Consider the following 16,515-nt stretch of genomic DNA (forward strand, 5'->3'; position numbering starts at 1 on the left):
AATCTGAATTGCAATGAAAACAAAAAACAAACAAACAAGCTATGAAGAAAAAAGCTATACCAGTACCTTAAGTGGATCTAAACAGATTTACAAATATGATAAAGCTTGGACCAAACACATTGCAAATCTCCTGTTAAGCAGTAAAAGCTCTTCAGGAAAGTGCTGGAACATGGCTTGCCTCCAGTAACTGGTTTGGGGGTGTAGAAAGGTACTGGAACAATTAAACACGCCAATCAATCAACAGGCCAACTTTATCGTGTGATTTAAATAAGTCACTTGCCATGCCAGGGTTTTATTTTGGGGTTTTTTTCCTGAAAAGGAGTACAGAAGGCATTTCCCCCCTCAAAAGCAGCAACCAGTTGCACTTGGATTGGAATCTCTCCGTAGAGCTCCCAGAAACCACATCCAACATTATCTTGCTTTCGAACACCGCATTACATAGGAGAGAGAAAAAGATCTAGCCATCTGAAGAACTTTTGAAAGGTTGTATGCCCTTTAGCTTGGTTTATTTTATGCCTGTCTTTTAATACAGAATAATAAATTCCCTGATATAAAATTACAGTCTCATAAATATCAAACAGATGGCTGCAGGCTCCCCTTAAAAGTGCGCTTTAGAGCAGCACCTAGCCTACAATATATGACGCTGGAGCTGGAAAGATAATGGAGCTTGTTTCATCTGCAGTTCAATAAATCCACTTTGCACTTCTAAAAATTACTGTGTGATGGTGCAAGGAGGGTGGGGGAAGCAAAAAATTGCCCTTTATTTGCAGGTGGAATACAGATTGAGGAAAGAAGTGAGCACACCTATAGCCACATCAGCACTGGCTCAGAGCAACGTCTCTGAATGTGCAGGTCACTGTGGTAGTTTTAGGCTGATGCCTAAGAAATTTTCCCCAGATCTCGACTAGAAAGTGATAGAATGCAAATAAATTACTACTGGATGGAAAAAGAAAATAATCATAGAATCATAGAACCAGCAAGGTTGGAAAAGACCTCAGAGATCATCAAGTCCAACCTATCACCCAGCACCTCATGACTAACTAAACCATAGCTTCAAGTGCCACGTCCAGTCCTTTTTTTGAACACCTCCAGGGACAGTGACTCCACCACCTCCCTGGGCAGCACATTCCAATGGTAAATCTCTCTTTCTGCGAAGAACTTTCTCCTCACCTTGATCCTAAACTTCCCCTGGCACAACCTGAGACTGTGTCCTCTTGTTCTGGTGCTGGTTGCCTGGGAGAAGAGACCAACCCCCTCCTGGCTACAACCTCCCTTCAGGTAGTTGTAGACAGCAATAAGATCACCCCTGAGCCTCCTCTTCTCCAGGCTAAACAGTCCCAGCTCCCTCAGCTTCTCCTCATAGGGCTTGTGCTCAAGGCCTCTCCCCAGCCTCGTTGCCCTTCTCTGGACACGTTCAAGTGTCTCAATATCCTTCTTAAATTGAGGAGCCCAGAACTGGACACAGTACTCAAGGTGTGGCCTAACCAGGGCTGAGTACAGGGGCAGAATGACTTTCCTGCTTCTGCTGGCCACACTCTTTCTGATACAGATTGGCCTTCTTGGCCACCCGGACACAAATAATGACAAGGTCTGATAACTAACAAAGTTAGTTGCATAAACTACAAAGTTAGTTGCATAAACTACAAAGTTAGTTGCATAAACTACAAAGTTAGTTGCATAAACTACAAAGTTAGTTGCATAAACTACAAAGTTAGTTGCATAAACTACAAAGTTAGTTGCATAAACTACAAAGTTAGTTGCATAAACTACAAAGTTAGTTGCATAAACTACAAAGTTAGTTGCATAAACTACAAAGTTAGTTTTCTAACTAACTTTTCTCTCTTTTTGGTTTCTTTGCTCTAGCAGATACTGGCTGGTTGCTTTTGCTTGGCTGTTGCTGACCTTGGCTGCGTTTTTGTTGTGGCTAAGTACTAACAAACTACTCTCTGCTCTTCTCTCTCTTTTACCTTGTACAAGAGGGAAGGGAGCAGAGAAGGGGAATCTGTTTGTAACCCCCTGGTTTTGTCCAGGAGGGTTCTTGTGTTGTTTATAAATTGTAAATATTGTATATTTTGTACCTATTCATTGCATTTCACATTTCTAGACTTTATTGTGCTTGTAAATACAGCTTCATTTGCTTTTCCAACTGAGCTGATCTGGCAATTTTTTTTTTTGAGGGTATTTTCTCCAAATTAGCTGGGGGGTAATTTTTCAACCCACCACAGTCACACAGGACCAACTCCTCTCACAGGCAGAGGAAGAATACAGAGGTTACTCTGGGCAGCCTCTTCCCACTTTCTTAGTGATTCTTGCACTTCCACTTCTCCTACAAGTATTGCAAGTAGCAATCTCAACTTTCATTGGAAAACTCGTTACCCTAAAGCAAGTTTCTCCATGCAATTTCAGTTAGAAGTCCTGAAAACAAGCACCCTTGCAGCAAAGGATCAAGAATTGCACCTCCCAAGCATAGGGTGGGTTTTTAAGGCAGTGTTCCCTGTGTGGAGCAACATGAGTGCATAATGCTTTTCCTGGAGTGGGCAGCACTCATGTAAGTGCAGCTTCCCAGCTTTGGGAGGACAAAAAAAACCTGTCCTGGCCTCCTCCTCGCTCAGCTCTGAGAAGTTTCACGCAAAAGCAACGTCCATGCAATGTCTGGCAAGCAATGTACGTGCCACACGTGCTCAGAATCAGGGGGAAGCTGCAGTCACATCAGCCCAGCAGAACACTGTGCCCTCAACATGATTTATTGCTTTATTTCAGTGGCATGAGCAACTGCACAGCTTTGACTTCACCCAGACTGGGTGAGTTCAGAGTGCAGGCACACAGCATTGTGTTCAGATGCCTACCTCTGAACAATGGTACAGTCCTAGCCTTAGAATCATAGAATGCATTAGGTTGGAAGGGGCCCTTGGAAGGTCATCTTGTCCAATTCCCCCCACACACACACTGTGAGCAGGACATCTCCACTAGGTCAGGTTTCTCAGGGCACCTTGAATGCCTCTAAGGATAGGGCTTCCACCACATCTCTAGGAAACCTGTTCCAGTATTTCACTACCTTCATTGTAAAGAGCTTTCTCCTGATGTCCAACCTATATCTACCCTGCTCTAGTTTTAAACCACTGCCCCTCATCCTATCTCTACATGCTCTTCTACACAGTCCCTCACCAGCTTTCTTCTAGGTCCCCTTCAGACATTGTAATGCTGCTGTAAGCTCTCCCCAGAGCCTTCTCCAAGCTGAACTCCAACTCTCTCAGCCTGTCCTCACAGAAGAGGTGTTCCAGCCCTCTGATCATCTCTTTGTGACACTCCTATGGACCTGCTCCAGCAGGTCCATGACCTTCCTGTGCTGAAGACTTCAGAGCTGGACACAACACACCAAGTGAGCAGAGTGTCAGAATCACCTCTCTTGACCTGCTGGCCACGCTCCTCCTGATGCAGCCCAGGATGTGATCAGCCTTCTAGGCTGCAATTGCACATTGCTGGCTCATGTCCAGCTTCTCAACCACCAGTACCCCCAAGTCCTTTTCTGCAGGGCTGCTCTCAACCTCATCATCCCCCAGCCTATGTTGGTATGGAGGATTGCCCCAACCAAGCACAGCAGCTGTCTCTCCACATCCAAATGCGCAGCGTTTCAAGTTGAACGACAAAGATGCCTAATTCTGCATAAGCTGCAATTAGCAGTTTCAGAAAGATGGCTTGCAGCAGAAACAGATTGGGATGGCATTGGCCACAGAGGGAAGAAACCAGCACAGGGAATGTTCTGTTAAATGGAGCAAGACAGATTGCTCTAGCAACACCTAGAAAGAAAAGACACTTGCTGCAATGCATAGCAGTGACTTGTCGGGGAGAAACGCAGGTAATAAAGTGATTTAATTTTGCAAGAGGGAGAAGAGCCTCTGAAAGCAGACTGGGCCATTTGCTGCAAATAGAAACGCAGGAGTCCAAGTCTCAGCTGGGAAATTTCAGGATTTCACTAAAACACACTAATTTCATCCTTTTACCTCCTCATCAAGATACACACAGAGAACCAGACGTCCCATTGGACAGCAAATGTGTGTCGAAAAAGAAGCTAAAATTGACAGTGTAGAGCTACATCTCTCTCTGCTGGATCCTAGAAACACACCAGTGGAAGGATTAGGCTTCCCATCACTGATGCCAACAAGTAGACAAACAAGGACTTTATTCCCCACAAGACATCAGTTATCCAAATGCAAGCAGACTTGCAAATACAGCTGGAAGAGAGGCAAAAATAAACCAAACTTTCACTATGACATACAAACCCATCACTTAGACAATCAATCAGCATGGCTGAGATCAAACAATGACAGCTGGAAGTCAAAGTAAAGCTGCTAGCCCTGCAATAGCGAGGCAATTACATACAGCAAGTCAGGAAAATGTTTCCTCACCTCCCTAGAGAAAAAAAAAAAAAAGTACTGTAAAAAGTACTTTTGATCACTGATCAAAATATTTATTACAGTAAGAAAAGATGAACTGTTTTGATTCCAGATTATGGCTCCATGGGGCTCTCAGCCACTTGCTCAGCATCCAAAATGTTCTCTCTGCATTGAGCTCCCTGTTTGTACACTTTTTTTGTAAAGGAGGGCAGTTATTTTGGCAGTCAGGAGCAATCCCAACAGTCAGGCAGCTCCAATGCATCATGAGAAAAGGCGTCTGGCTGATGTCATACCCTGCAGCTGACCTGCTCCCTTATAATGAGCCAGAACATATTGCAGACCCTGGCTACTCAGGGCTTAGAGCAAGCATCACAGGCCCTGCAGCATTACACTTGTTGCCCCAAATAATCCTTTTCTGTGAAAAGGAGACATTTTCCATGGCAAAGCTTCCATGAAATTGAAAAATAACCCCACAACTTTCTATTGAAAGATGGCTGTGATGAGAAGCTCTCTGAAAGATCCCAAGTTAGAAAGGTACAAAAGAGTAAATAACTAATATAACTAAATAACTAATAATAACTAAACCTGAAATATGCAATACAAAGATGACAAGTTCAAAACTTCTGTTTTGATAGGCCAAAATGGGGTTCCCTCAGAGGAACCATAGTTCCCATATGGGAATATTCTTATACTTCACCAATACTCCCCATATGGGAGAAAGCAGGGCCCATGTTTCCCTGCTTTCTACTGTTTCATCACTGTCAGGCTCCAAAACAAATAATTGATGGATGCTCCCACCAGGTGCAAAGGCAAGATGCCCCTGATCAGCTGTCCCTGAGGAGGCTGCAGCTTCCAGCCCCACTGAGATTCAGCCAGAGCTATCTATGCAGCCACAGGTATCACACCACCACAAGCTGAGGGAATAGCCACTATGACATGACCTGGAGAAAAGCATCAGCATGACCCCAATGTGCTGTGAAGCACCAGGACCTGCATTCCAAACCTCACACCATCCTTGATCCTTGCTCCCCTGGGGATGGCTTTTTCCGCCAGGAGAAGAAAATCTTGGAAATGCCTTCCAGCTTGGGCTGTAGGGAAAAGCCACCACTGCCAGAAGCCCGAACCATAGATATTTGGATTTCCCTACTCTATTCTGTACTTTTGATGGACAAATAAATTCAATTAGGAAGGTTCCCCATAGAGTCACTCTCCCTGTGCCAGCACATGTGGTCACCCAGCACATCATATCACTTCCTGAGAGCATGGAGCAATTGTACCATCTGGTAGCACATTGCAGTGGTGGCCCGCAGGGACTTCCTTGCAGGGGTTGCTCCTGTCACCATGAAGTCAGAAAAGAGCTGAGCACAGAAAGATCTGTCCCAAGGCTCTGATCTTTGGGCAAAATAAGTCACTTTAAACAGGTGGTAACAAGTTCTGTTATTTTCATTATGCACTATAGACCAGAAATCCCAAAATGGTCCAGGTGAGAAGGGACCTCCAAAGATCATCCAGTCTGACCTCCCTGCAGTGGGCAGGGACATCCCCAACTAGACCAAGCTGCCCAGAGCCCTCTTGAGCCTCACCTTGGATATCTCCAGGGAAAGGGCCCCAACCACCTCCCTGGGCAACCTGTTCCAGTGTTCCACCACCCTCATAGTGAAGAACTTCTCCCTGATATCCAATCTAAACCTGCCCTTCTCTAGTTTGAAGCCGTTGCCCCTTGTGTTGTCACCACAGGCTCTTGAAAGTCTCTCTTCATCCTTCCTGTAGGTCCCCCTTCAGGTACTGGAAGGTTGATATTAGGACTCCCCAGAGCTTCCTCTTCTTCAGGCTGAACAACCCCAGCTCCCTCAGCCTGTCCCTGTGCCAAAGGTGGTTAAACCCCCTGATCCAGCTTGCAGCACAACAGCCACCTACCTTCTGCACCTGAAGGCTTCACACATCAGAAATGCTACACCCTGCAGGGTCTGAAAAATACTAGTCCCAGCTATCTTTAATTAGGACTTCAAAATTGCTGGATGCTTCTGATTTCAGTCTGTGCCCACTGCCATCCCCTCTGTGTAAGCAGGGAGCCAAGAGCAGCCCTTTCCTCCCAGGGGTGTTGTAAAGACAAATGAACATTTGTGAAGCACTTGGGTTCTCTAATGATGGGCACTCAGATACTACTGTGATAAAAAAAAAAAAAAAAGACTATGAGAAAAATCAATAACCCCACCTTCAGAGCAGGACTTAAACAGCGTGTCGTCAATAAAGCCTAGAGCCACGTATTGAACAAACAGAGGAAAACAGAGTGCAATCCAGCTGCTCATTAAGTGAGCACTGTCCTTTCAGCACCTGACAGCGGTAGGAGAGCGATGGGGAGAAATCAGGTCTGCAACACACAAGAAAAAAGGCACCAACCAGCTTATTTCTGCCCTTTGGAAGGGTGGAACACGTGGGTTTGCAACAGTTCTTGTTTCCACCTTCCCCTTTGCCCCAGCTTCTTCAGTTACTCAGAGGCCTTAATTACCCATCACAACACCCTTATGTTCAGATGAGCAAGAAGCAAAGAGGAGTTTAGCAACATGCCTAAGGCTAACCTCAGAGGGAAATAAGGGGAGAATTTGGATTACTTTTCAACTTTTGCTGCAGGACAACTCATCCCCTATCCAGGTCCTTGACTGAAAAACCAAGCTTATGGATCGAAAAAAACTGTAACAATGATGCTTTCTGCATCCTGATTTAGGGAAAAAGGGAGGAATTTGAAGCATTAAATACTAACATATTCTACTAATATTCATAACAGAATGAACAGCTGAGCACTGATAGTTGCTTTCTTGCTGTGGAAAGCCATCCCCATAGGACTTTAAATGGCATTTCTAGACAAATTAAGAGTCCACAGGCCTAATGCCCAATTCCAGTGGACCCAGAATTTACCACTGCAATGCTTGCCTGAGCTGAATGGGCAAACCTGGAAAGGTTTCCTTACTCCCCAGAAAAAAAACCTGAGCCTGGGTCTTGCTTCATCCAGAGTTATATTTTATGCCAAGAATAAAATTAAGAAGGGGAGGGGGGAATAATAAAATAAAAATGGGAAAGAATGCTTCACTTGACCCTATGGTTAAGTACCAAATGCTCTCAATGGGGCTGAAGCAGAGGGAGTCTGTATGTGCTGTGAGATAGCTACTCACCAAGGAGAGCAGCAAATTAGCAGGAAAGTGCCAAGAACAGCCACCATGCCTTGGATTAATGACAAGAAACAACATCTTTATGTAATAAGATCCAGTGCGTCTAGCACTGTAAACTGCAAGGAAAAATTGAAACACGTACAAGAAAGCTGAAACATTTCCAGTTTTGCTTGTGGGGTTTTTTTCTAAGCCTCCAGCACACTGGGACACCTCTTCCTGCCAAGGCAAGGAATAGAGAGGATCTGGGGAGCGAAGGCAGAGAAAAGGCAGCAGCAGGAAGAGCTCAGAAGTCAGAGAGGGTTCCTCGCATCCCTGTGCCTGAGGAGCACCTGCACGTTCACACACATGGTGCTCCACTGACAGCCCTGTCACCTACTGGGACCCAGCAGCAGGGAACGAAGCACCTGACTGCCAGTGCTCAGAGTCCCTGATGAGAGCACCACAGAGAGCAAGGTGCCATTGCTGATGCGCAGAGGGAGCTGGTGCAGAACGGCTATTAGCAGTCCGTGAGAGCAGAGCTCCTGCTGTGCAGCAGCAGCAGCCCATCTAAACGACACACGTTCAGCACAGCCCCCGGCAGGCACCACCCACCTGCCCACCCCCACTCGGATTCCCTTCACATCACTTCAGCCATCAGGCAGGGAGCCCATTGGGAAGGTAGGGATGCAGTTTAAGTCTGGTAAATCAGACTGCCCTTCTAGTCCTTGATGGGGGACAGGCACCTACCTCCACAGGTCATCCAACCCACCTGCTTTGGACATCAGCAATCAGACAGCTCACTTAGAGAAGGGACTTGTCTTTCAGACAGCTCGCCTCCACATCTCACCCCCCATGACAGGCCTGTCTGAATCTGAGACATCTACTTGCAGCCAAATAATTCCAGTCCCGGGGGAACAGACTTTCTTGAAGTGACTTGGGTCTATCAGCACAGCGTTCACCTGAGGTCAAGGTGCTGAGGACACCCACGCTGTCGAGCCTGCAGGTGTTCCATCTCTTTTCTATAGAAGCAGCTCTTGTTAGCTGTTCTCTTGGTGGTGCCCATGCAGAGGGAACCTTGCAGCTCTGCACAGGCTGTAGGCACCTGGGGCTCTCTAACTGCTCTCTGCCTGTCAGGTGAGGCTGGCTGCTCAGACTGGCCAACGTTGCTGTAAGCAGATGGAAAACCATCCTACAGAGCAGCAGTAGCTGCTGCCTTCCTGCCAGCCCCACATTTCTTTTGGCCATGTCACTCCACTTTAGAAATATGGATCTGTACCCCGACTCTTGACAGCTTTAACTCCTGCTTGTTCCAGGCTGACTTAACTTCTGATCTTGCCATCAAGCCTTCTCTCCATGTTACACACTGTTTCCCTGTCCCTTGGCTATCATTCAAACTGTCCTTGTGCCTCAGGACCTGGAGGAGACAGGATGCCTGAGGAAAGCCAGTGCAGGAGCAACAGGCTCCCCACACTGTGGGCAGCTTCTGACCTCCATAAATTCCTCCACTGCATGAACATAGACTGGAAGCTTTCATGGCTGGTTTGTCTGATGTCAAAGGTCAGAGCTGACTGAAGTTATATAGAAAGCTTGAAGGGGTCAGTTCCCAACCCAGGGTACATCAGATGTCCAGGTCCCCAGGGCACTGCAGCTGCAGTCTGTATACACTGCTTCTCTTTCTCATATCCACCACACAGTGTTTCCTCACTGCTGCTCTGAGGGAAAGCAGAAACGTCAACTGAGGTTGCAATGCATCAGTAAGAGGTGGGGGAAAAAACAAACAGGTAAAGGAGTCACTGAGAACAGAAAGGAGAGAGCACCCTGGGGAGGTGATGTGAAGAGATTAGGGAGATAGGAGCAGTCATACTTAATAAGGCAAGAGCTATCAAAGTCATAAAACTTTAGATGAGGGCCAAGGTGCCTGCAACATAAAACAGATTAAAAGGATGTTTTGGGGAGAGGGCAAATATGTTTATACACTACAAGAGAGAGGCTTCAAGGCAGTGCTGCATAAATACCTGAGTGCTCTGCCTACAAGCCTTCCTCTGAAGAACATGATATTCCTCTTTCCTCCTCTTCTGACCAGGGCTCTATCACACCAGCTCAGCTTGCCTTCTCCCCAGATAACCCACAGTGATAACCCACAAGGGAGAGATCAGACAGCTGCTAAATAAAGATAATGAAACAATCTACAGTGTCCCTACCCTGCTGCCCATCAGGCTGCACCACCAACCAGCAAGTGAACCATCTCTCAAACTCCCTTTGGGTTCACAGCAGCTATTGTCACCCTCTGAAATTTAGCCCAGCACTAGAGAGAAAATTTTTTACAAGCTGCCATTTGCTTTAATCAACCTTTTAGTCAAATTATACACTTTATCCCATTTGATACCTGCCTTTAACATCTGTCCTGCCCCTTGCCATAAATTCCCTCCAAAACTGCTAACATCAGCTATATATATATAGATATATTTCCTCCCCCACCCCTCTCATTTTCCCTTTCTACCTATTTAGGTGCACAGGCTGTTTTGGCTAAGAAGGTGGAGTGGGTTCATTGATGATCCACTCCTCCAAAGCCTTGGTCATCCTTGTGTCCATTAGCATTAGACTGTGTCACTGTCATTATAACACCTGTGAACATGCAGCAGCTCCCAGGGTTAAAAGCAGCCATTACCCAAGCAAACAGTGAGCAGCATTTTCTGACCCTTTTCATTAAGAAATAACCACTCTTGCATGACCCTCAGTCCTTTACAAGGTTGTTTCTTGGATGCCCATCAAAGTCTGTGTTCATTCACTCCTGCCCCTACCTTCCAGGTCACCAACCCTCAAACTACTTCAATTCTTTCAGTATCTTATTAGGTGGAGTCCTGGAAATTAAGCACAGCTCTAGAAAACTGATTAGTAGACCTTAAAACCACATACTGTGCTGACTCTAAAGAAGAGGACACGGGAACATCACCCAAAGCTAGTCCCATTATAAAAGAGAAACACTGGGTTGGAAGGGCAGGAGGAGCAGTTTGTAGAACATAACACTTCACCAAATTTGAGACAATTTGACCCAAAAAGTCAGAAATAAGAAGTGTTTCTCTCACATAGAATCATAGAATAGAATCATAGAATCAAGAAGGCTGGAAGAGACCTCAAAGATCATCGAGTCCAACCTGTCACCCTACACCTCATGACTATCTAAACCATGGCACCAAGTGCCACATCCAATCCCCTCTTGAACACCTCCAGGGATGGTGACTCCACCACCTCCCTGGGCAGCCCATTCCAATGGCCAACCACTCTCTCTGTGAAGAACTTTCTCCTCACCTCCAGCCTAAACCTCCCCTGGCGCAGCTGGAGACTGTGTCCTCTTGTTCTGGTGCTGGTTGCCTGGGAGAAGAGACCAAACCCCTCCTGGCTACAACCTCCCTTCAGGTAGTTGTAGACAGCAATGAGGTCTCCCCTGAGCCTCCTCTTCTCCAGGCTAAACAGTCCCAGCTCCCTCAGCCTCTCCTCATAGGGCTTGTGCTCAAGGCCTCTCCCCAGCCTCGTTGCCCTTCTCTGGACATGCTCCAGCAATTCAACATCTTTCCTAAACTGAGGGGCCCAGAACTGGACACAGTACTCAAGGTGTGGCCTAACCAGTGCTGTGTACAGGGGTACAATGACCTCCCTGCTCCTGCTGGCCACACTATTCCTGATGCAGGCCAGGATGCCATTGGCTCTCTTGGCCACCTGGGCACACTGCTGGCTCATGTTCAGGCGGCTGTCAACCAGTACCCCCAGGTCCCTTTCCACCTGGCTGCTCTCCAGCCACTCTGACCCCAGCCTGTAGCTCTGCATGGGGTTGTTGTGGCCAAAGTGCAGCACCCTGGCACTTGGATTTGTTGAATGCCATCCTGTTGGACTCTGCCCATCTGTCCAGCCTGTCAAGGTCCCTCTGCAGAGCCCTTCTACCTTCTAACAGATCAACACCTGCTCCCAGCTTGGTGTCATCTGCAAATTTACTGATGATGGACTCAATCCCCTCATCCAGATCATCAATAAAGATATTGAACAGGATGGGGCCCAGCACTGATCCCTGGGGGACACCACTAGTGACAGGCTGCCAGCTGGATGTGGCACCATTCACCACCACTCTCTGGGCTCGGCCCTCCAGTCAGTTCCTAACCCAGCACAGAGTGCTGCTGTCCAAGCCACAGGCTGACAGCTTGGCCAAGAGTCTGCTGTGGGGGACAGTGTCAAAGGCCTTGCTGAAGTCCAGGTAGACTACATCCACAGCCTTTCCCACGTCCACCAGGCGAGTCACCTGATCATAGAAGGAGATCAGGTTGGTGAGGCAGGACCTGCCCTTCCTAAATCCATGTTGGCTGGGCCTGATTCCTTGGCTATCCTTCAGGTATGCAGTGATTGCCCCCAAGACAATCTGCTCCATGATTTTCCCTGGCACTGAGGTCAGGCTGACAGGCCTGTAGTTCCCAGGTTCTTCTGTCCGTCCCTTCTTGTGGATGGGCGTCACATTGGCCAGTTTCCAGTCTTCTGGGAGCTCTCCAGTGAGCCAGGACTGGTGGAAAATGATGGAGAGAGGCTTGGCCAGCTCATCTGCCAGCTCTTTCAGCACCCATTAAACAGCAGAAACAAAAACAGTTTCCTTTGCATCACCCACATCTTTTGCTGACAAATACTGCTGTCATGACTAAATCAGAATTTCTCAGCCTGTGGGAGCTTCAGCTGTTGTTAGAGTACAAAAACCACTGCAGACCTGGTGTAAAGCTACAAAGAGGACATGCAAGCATAATGTAACAGGTCTGGACCTTTGTGCAACAGAAAGAAAACTTCTGTCCACCTAGTGCTTTCCTACAGCAGCCTTTTCCTACAGCTGCTGAACTGCCTGTGCACCTGACTGCTGTACTACAGGGTTGTCCTCAAATGAACTTCAAGACACGGCTGAGCCTTCAATTAGTTAGTAGGTTAGTCAAGATCTGTCTTTGTAGCCAGGGACTACATCACAGCCCAGAAGGAAAAGGTCACTGTAATTAAATATTTAGATCAAAGGTTCACATATAATCAAGGAGGAGAAAGGGAAGATGAACATGAAGCAAACCATGAAGTAGAATCCAGTTTGTCTAGATTAATCAGAGCCTGGCTGACCTGCCCTGCTACAGTCCCAAAAAAAGAGATCCTCTACCCAATGCACAAAACCAATCAATGCACAGTCCAGATATTTGCTTTGTTTTGGCTCTGCAGAATTGGGTACTAGGAAATAAATGACAAATCCAGCACACTCAAACAGCTCAAACAGCAGCACCTGATACACAGTACAAATAAACTAGAGAGAGAGTCATGATTGGTTGCATTGTTTCACATTAATCACTACACATATGCTTCATCAGTTATTAATTCATTATACTAAGCTCCTACATTTACATCTAAATTCTCCTCCCAGAAGTGTGGGGTTTGCTATTGCAATCACCACAGGTCATGTAGGAGGCACCTCAATGTTTTGATCTTTGTCCAGATTTGTCTCTGGTTTATATAAAAAGATCATGGCAAAGCGTTGTTTACAAAAGCTGACAGAATTTTACTGTCTTTGGATACTCTTAATTATCATGTCTTGCTTCTGATTACTTCAATCTTGGAGGTCATCTTGTCCTCTGTTCTTAAGACCCTTCCATCTTTGTTCTGCTGGTTTCAGACCAGTTCATTATAAGGTTATTCAGCCTAAAAGTTTTTAACTCTATCCTTCTGACACCATAACCAAGGGAGGGGTATTCACCCCCTTGGCGATGTCCCATCCTCTTAAAGCAAGCAACTCATCTCCATGTTGCATCTATTTACCTAGCAGAGTTGAGTCAGACCTCATATTTACCTCTTCCCTATGGGATAGCTCCCCCCCACTGACAATGACCAGGCTAGCTCAGCCTGGAAGCAAAGGAAAGCTGTATTTACAAGCAAATCTACAATCTATGATGAAATGCAATGAATACGTACAAACATACAAAATTCACAACATTTACAAATATATGCAATCAAGAGAAAAGCACAACCAAGCTCTCTTTGCTTCCCCCAAGGGGCCTCTTCCCCACCACCCCCCAGACTCCCCTGGCAGAAGGCAGAGAGAAGAAGCAGAGAGGCTGTTAGACTTAGCTTGTCACGGTCAGTGTGTGATCTTCAGCCAGAAAAGAAGCAGCAGCCAGACAGCCCAGCAAGCAAGTTGAGAACTCCCCAACTCCCCAACCTTGTTTTGAGTAGTGGTTCTTAAACATTTCTCTCTCTCCAATGGAAGTGTTTAGAACAACCATTATTCTGCTTTCTTACACCCAATAGTGATTTATTTACATTCTCTAACCTTCTCTGCTTGAACTTTGTGAAGAAAAAATAAAAAGACAGTCTTTAAAACCATCACACTCCTGGTCTGTTTTCAGCAGAAGGACTGGAGGATGGGACACCACAGAGCCTGGGCAGGGACTCCTCTGTGCTTTAGTAGTTATGCAAATATTGAGTAGGTACCACAAGGGTCTCCAACCCCAACCACACAGGTACCAATGAGGGGCAAGAAATCCCCACCAAGAGCTGTTGAGCTGACTAGAAGAGCAGCTGCTGTTCCCTCCAGAGCTGAAGGTTCAGTGCCCCCCCTGGCTGAGAACATCCATCAAAAGGGCAAGAAACTTGAAAATAAAGAGGGGAAAATGGTAGTAAGAATTAAGCAGGAAGGTTGTTAATACAGCAAGTGACCTGAATCTGTTACAGACTTTCAGAAAGCTTGCACAAGTCAGGGAACAACCAGAAAAATATAAATAAGCATCTCAGGTTGGACTAAACATCTGTCCAGACTGGACTGCAACACAGCTGCCCAGGGAAGTGTGTAAAAATGGGATGAAGAGACAATACCTCCCTTAGGCACTCTTCTAGCTGCCAACCCCTCTCCTGAGCTCCTGAGCTTCCTGAGCCAAATCAGGTTTCTCTATTTTTCACTCCCTTTTCATGGATTCCTCCTAATGAGGGAGGAATGGGAACAGCCAAAGAGAATAACAACACTTGGGGAAAGCCAAGGTAATACTTGGTATCAATCTTGATACAGGATAATAGAGAGACAGCATCAACATGTAGGCTTCCCATACATAATCTACTGAGATGTGAACTGCCACACTGCTCTTGCAAATGCAGATGCATGTCTCATATCTCTGGAAGAAATTGGATGATATGCTGCTGTCTTGTACTGTGGATGCTTTATCAATAGCCTTAACCAGACATCTCAGTGCCTGGGATCCTATTATAAAAACTGGTGAAGGAAAAAAAAAAAAAAAGAAAGAAAGAAAGGGGGAAAAATATTTTTTCTGAACATTTTTCTGGCTGTGACTTCCAAAGGGTACAGAGAGACAAAAAGGAAAAAAAGAAAAATAAAAACACCAACTTCAGCTTATTGGAAGCCATCAATCCTAGGGCAGGATGTTAGTTCATTATGAAAGCCTGTTATTTTGTCATCTGAGATAACATTTACTTTTTGTACACTCTCCTGCTTTTATTAACTCATGCTGGTATAGTCCTGTAGCACATTTTGCCTTAAATACAGTAACATTTGTTATTTGTCTAGTGTGTCCCATGAGGTTTCTGATGCCAAGCAGACAGTGAACAAGAAAAGCAGGAGACAGTGGCCCAGGCTCACTTGCTTTATGAACCATGTCAAATGTACTTTGTATCCTTTCTCCAAAAAAAAAACAACCAAACAAAAAAACAACCAGAAAATAGCCCCAACCTCCACAACCTCCACTTGCTGACTTACAGCAGCAAGAACAGACAGTTCCACCCCCCTAGGAAAGATCAAGCATGATTCATGAGGAGGGGGGAAGCAGCAAACAGTGGGCAGGACACTCCATGCCCAGGAAGATCAGAAAACCAAGACAATACCTGTTACTCCTAGAACTCCAGAACTGAGAGATTCAGAATTCTATGATCAAATTTAAATCCCTCACCTCAAAAGCTTTTAGGTCCCCTCAGGATTTTAAACCCCAGTGGAAAAGCCTCCCCCTTCTCCCTGTGCCCCTCTGGCATTGCCCAGCCAGATGCAGAGGAAGGTACAGCACATCTCTCCCAGGGATAATTGCAGAGGAGCTCGACAGTAGGTCAAATATTTACCTAAGCCTCATCAATGCAAATGTCTTCTAATCCTCTTGTATTTTTCAGGGGTGGCAAGAGAATGGTGAGTACACCTCTGATTTATAAAGATGCATACAAATTAGAGTAATAAGGAACTCGTTCAGATGATTTATTATGCAGTAATTGCATGACTGTTAGTCAAATTTATTGTGCATCTTCAGCAAAGAGTTAATAATAAAAAAGCAATGGAATGACAGTTCCTATACTCTCTTCTGTCCAGTTCCCAGTGCATTTTAGCAGTCTGACTGCTGTTTGCACATCTTTCTACAGAGAGCCACGCTGGCTCCACAAGAGCTTGAATGTTCAAGCAGGGGAGGGGGAGGAAGATTGAGACATAATCTCATGACAGTTCATTTGAGGCCTCCCTGCCATTTCCAAACACAAGCATGTAGCTAAGTGCCTGAGGGCACCAAAGAGAAGCAGCACAGTTGGTGGGGTAAGGGGTGCAGAGATAAGCCTATAAATAAAAAGCTGCACTACTCTTTGGGGGAAGTAGCAGGGTCTCAGAAGAGGTCATTCAGTGGGATGAAATAATCCCAGGTGTAACTATTATTAAATCCATGCAGCAAAGACTCTGCATCAGATTCTCTAGTGGGAATTTCTCTTTGTGTTCCTGAAAAGCTGCCTGAGACCCATGAAAATGTTAATCATCAGGAAAGAATAATCCTGTGTCCAGCGGGAAGTGTTGTCACAGCGATGGATGAGGAAATCCTTCATGCATGCAAACAAGAATGGGAGATGCCATAGGTACAAGACAAAGTCTCAAGTGCATGACACTAATCTGCTTAATTGCACTCAAGAAGTACCCAGAGAAGTCAAGTGGCCAGGGAAGGAAA

General features: G+C 45.9%; 1 protein-coding gene across 1 annotated transcript in view; it reads right to left on the bottom strand.

Annotated features, from left to right (window-relative positions):
• Positions 1-16,515, bottom strand: part of CACNA1I (calcium voltage-gated channel subunit alpha1 I) — a 166,041-nt gene that overhangs the window by 133,194 nt on the left and 16,332 nt on the right. The gene's annotated exons all lie outside the window — the stretch shown is intronic.

Source organism: Indicator indicator, chromosome 14 (assembly GCF_027791375.1).
Source record: "Indicator indicator isolate 239-I01 chromosome 14, UM_Iind_1.1, whole genome shotgun sequence".
NCBI classification, from domain to species: domain Eukaryota; kingdom Metazoa; phylum Chordata; class Aves; order Piciformes; family Indicatoridae; genus Indicator; species Indicator indicator.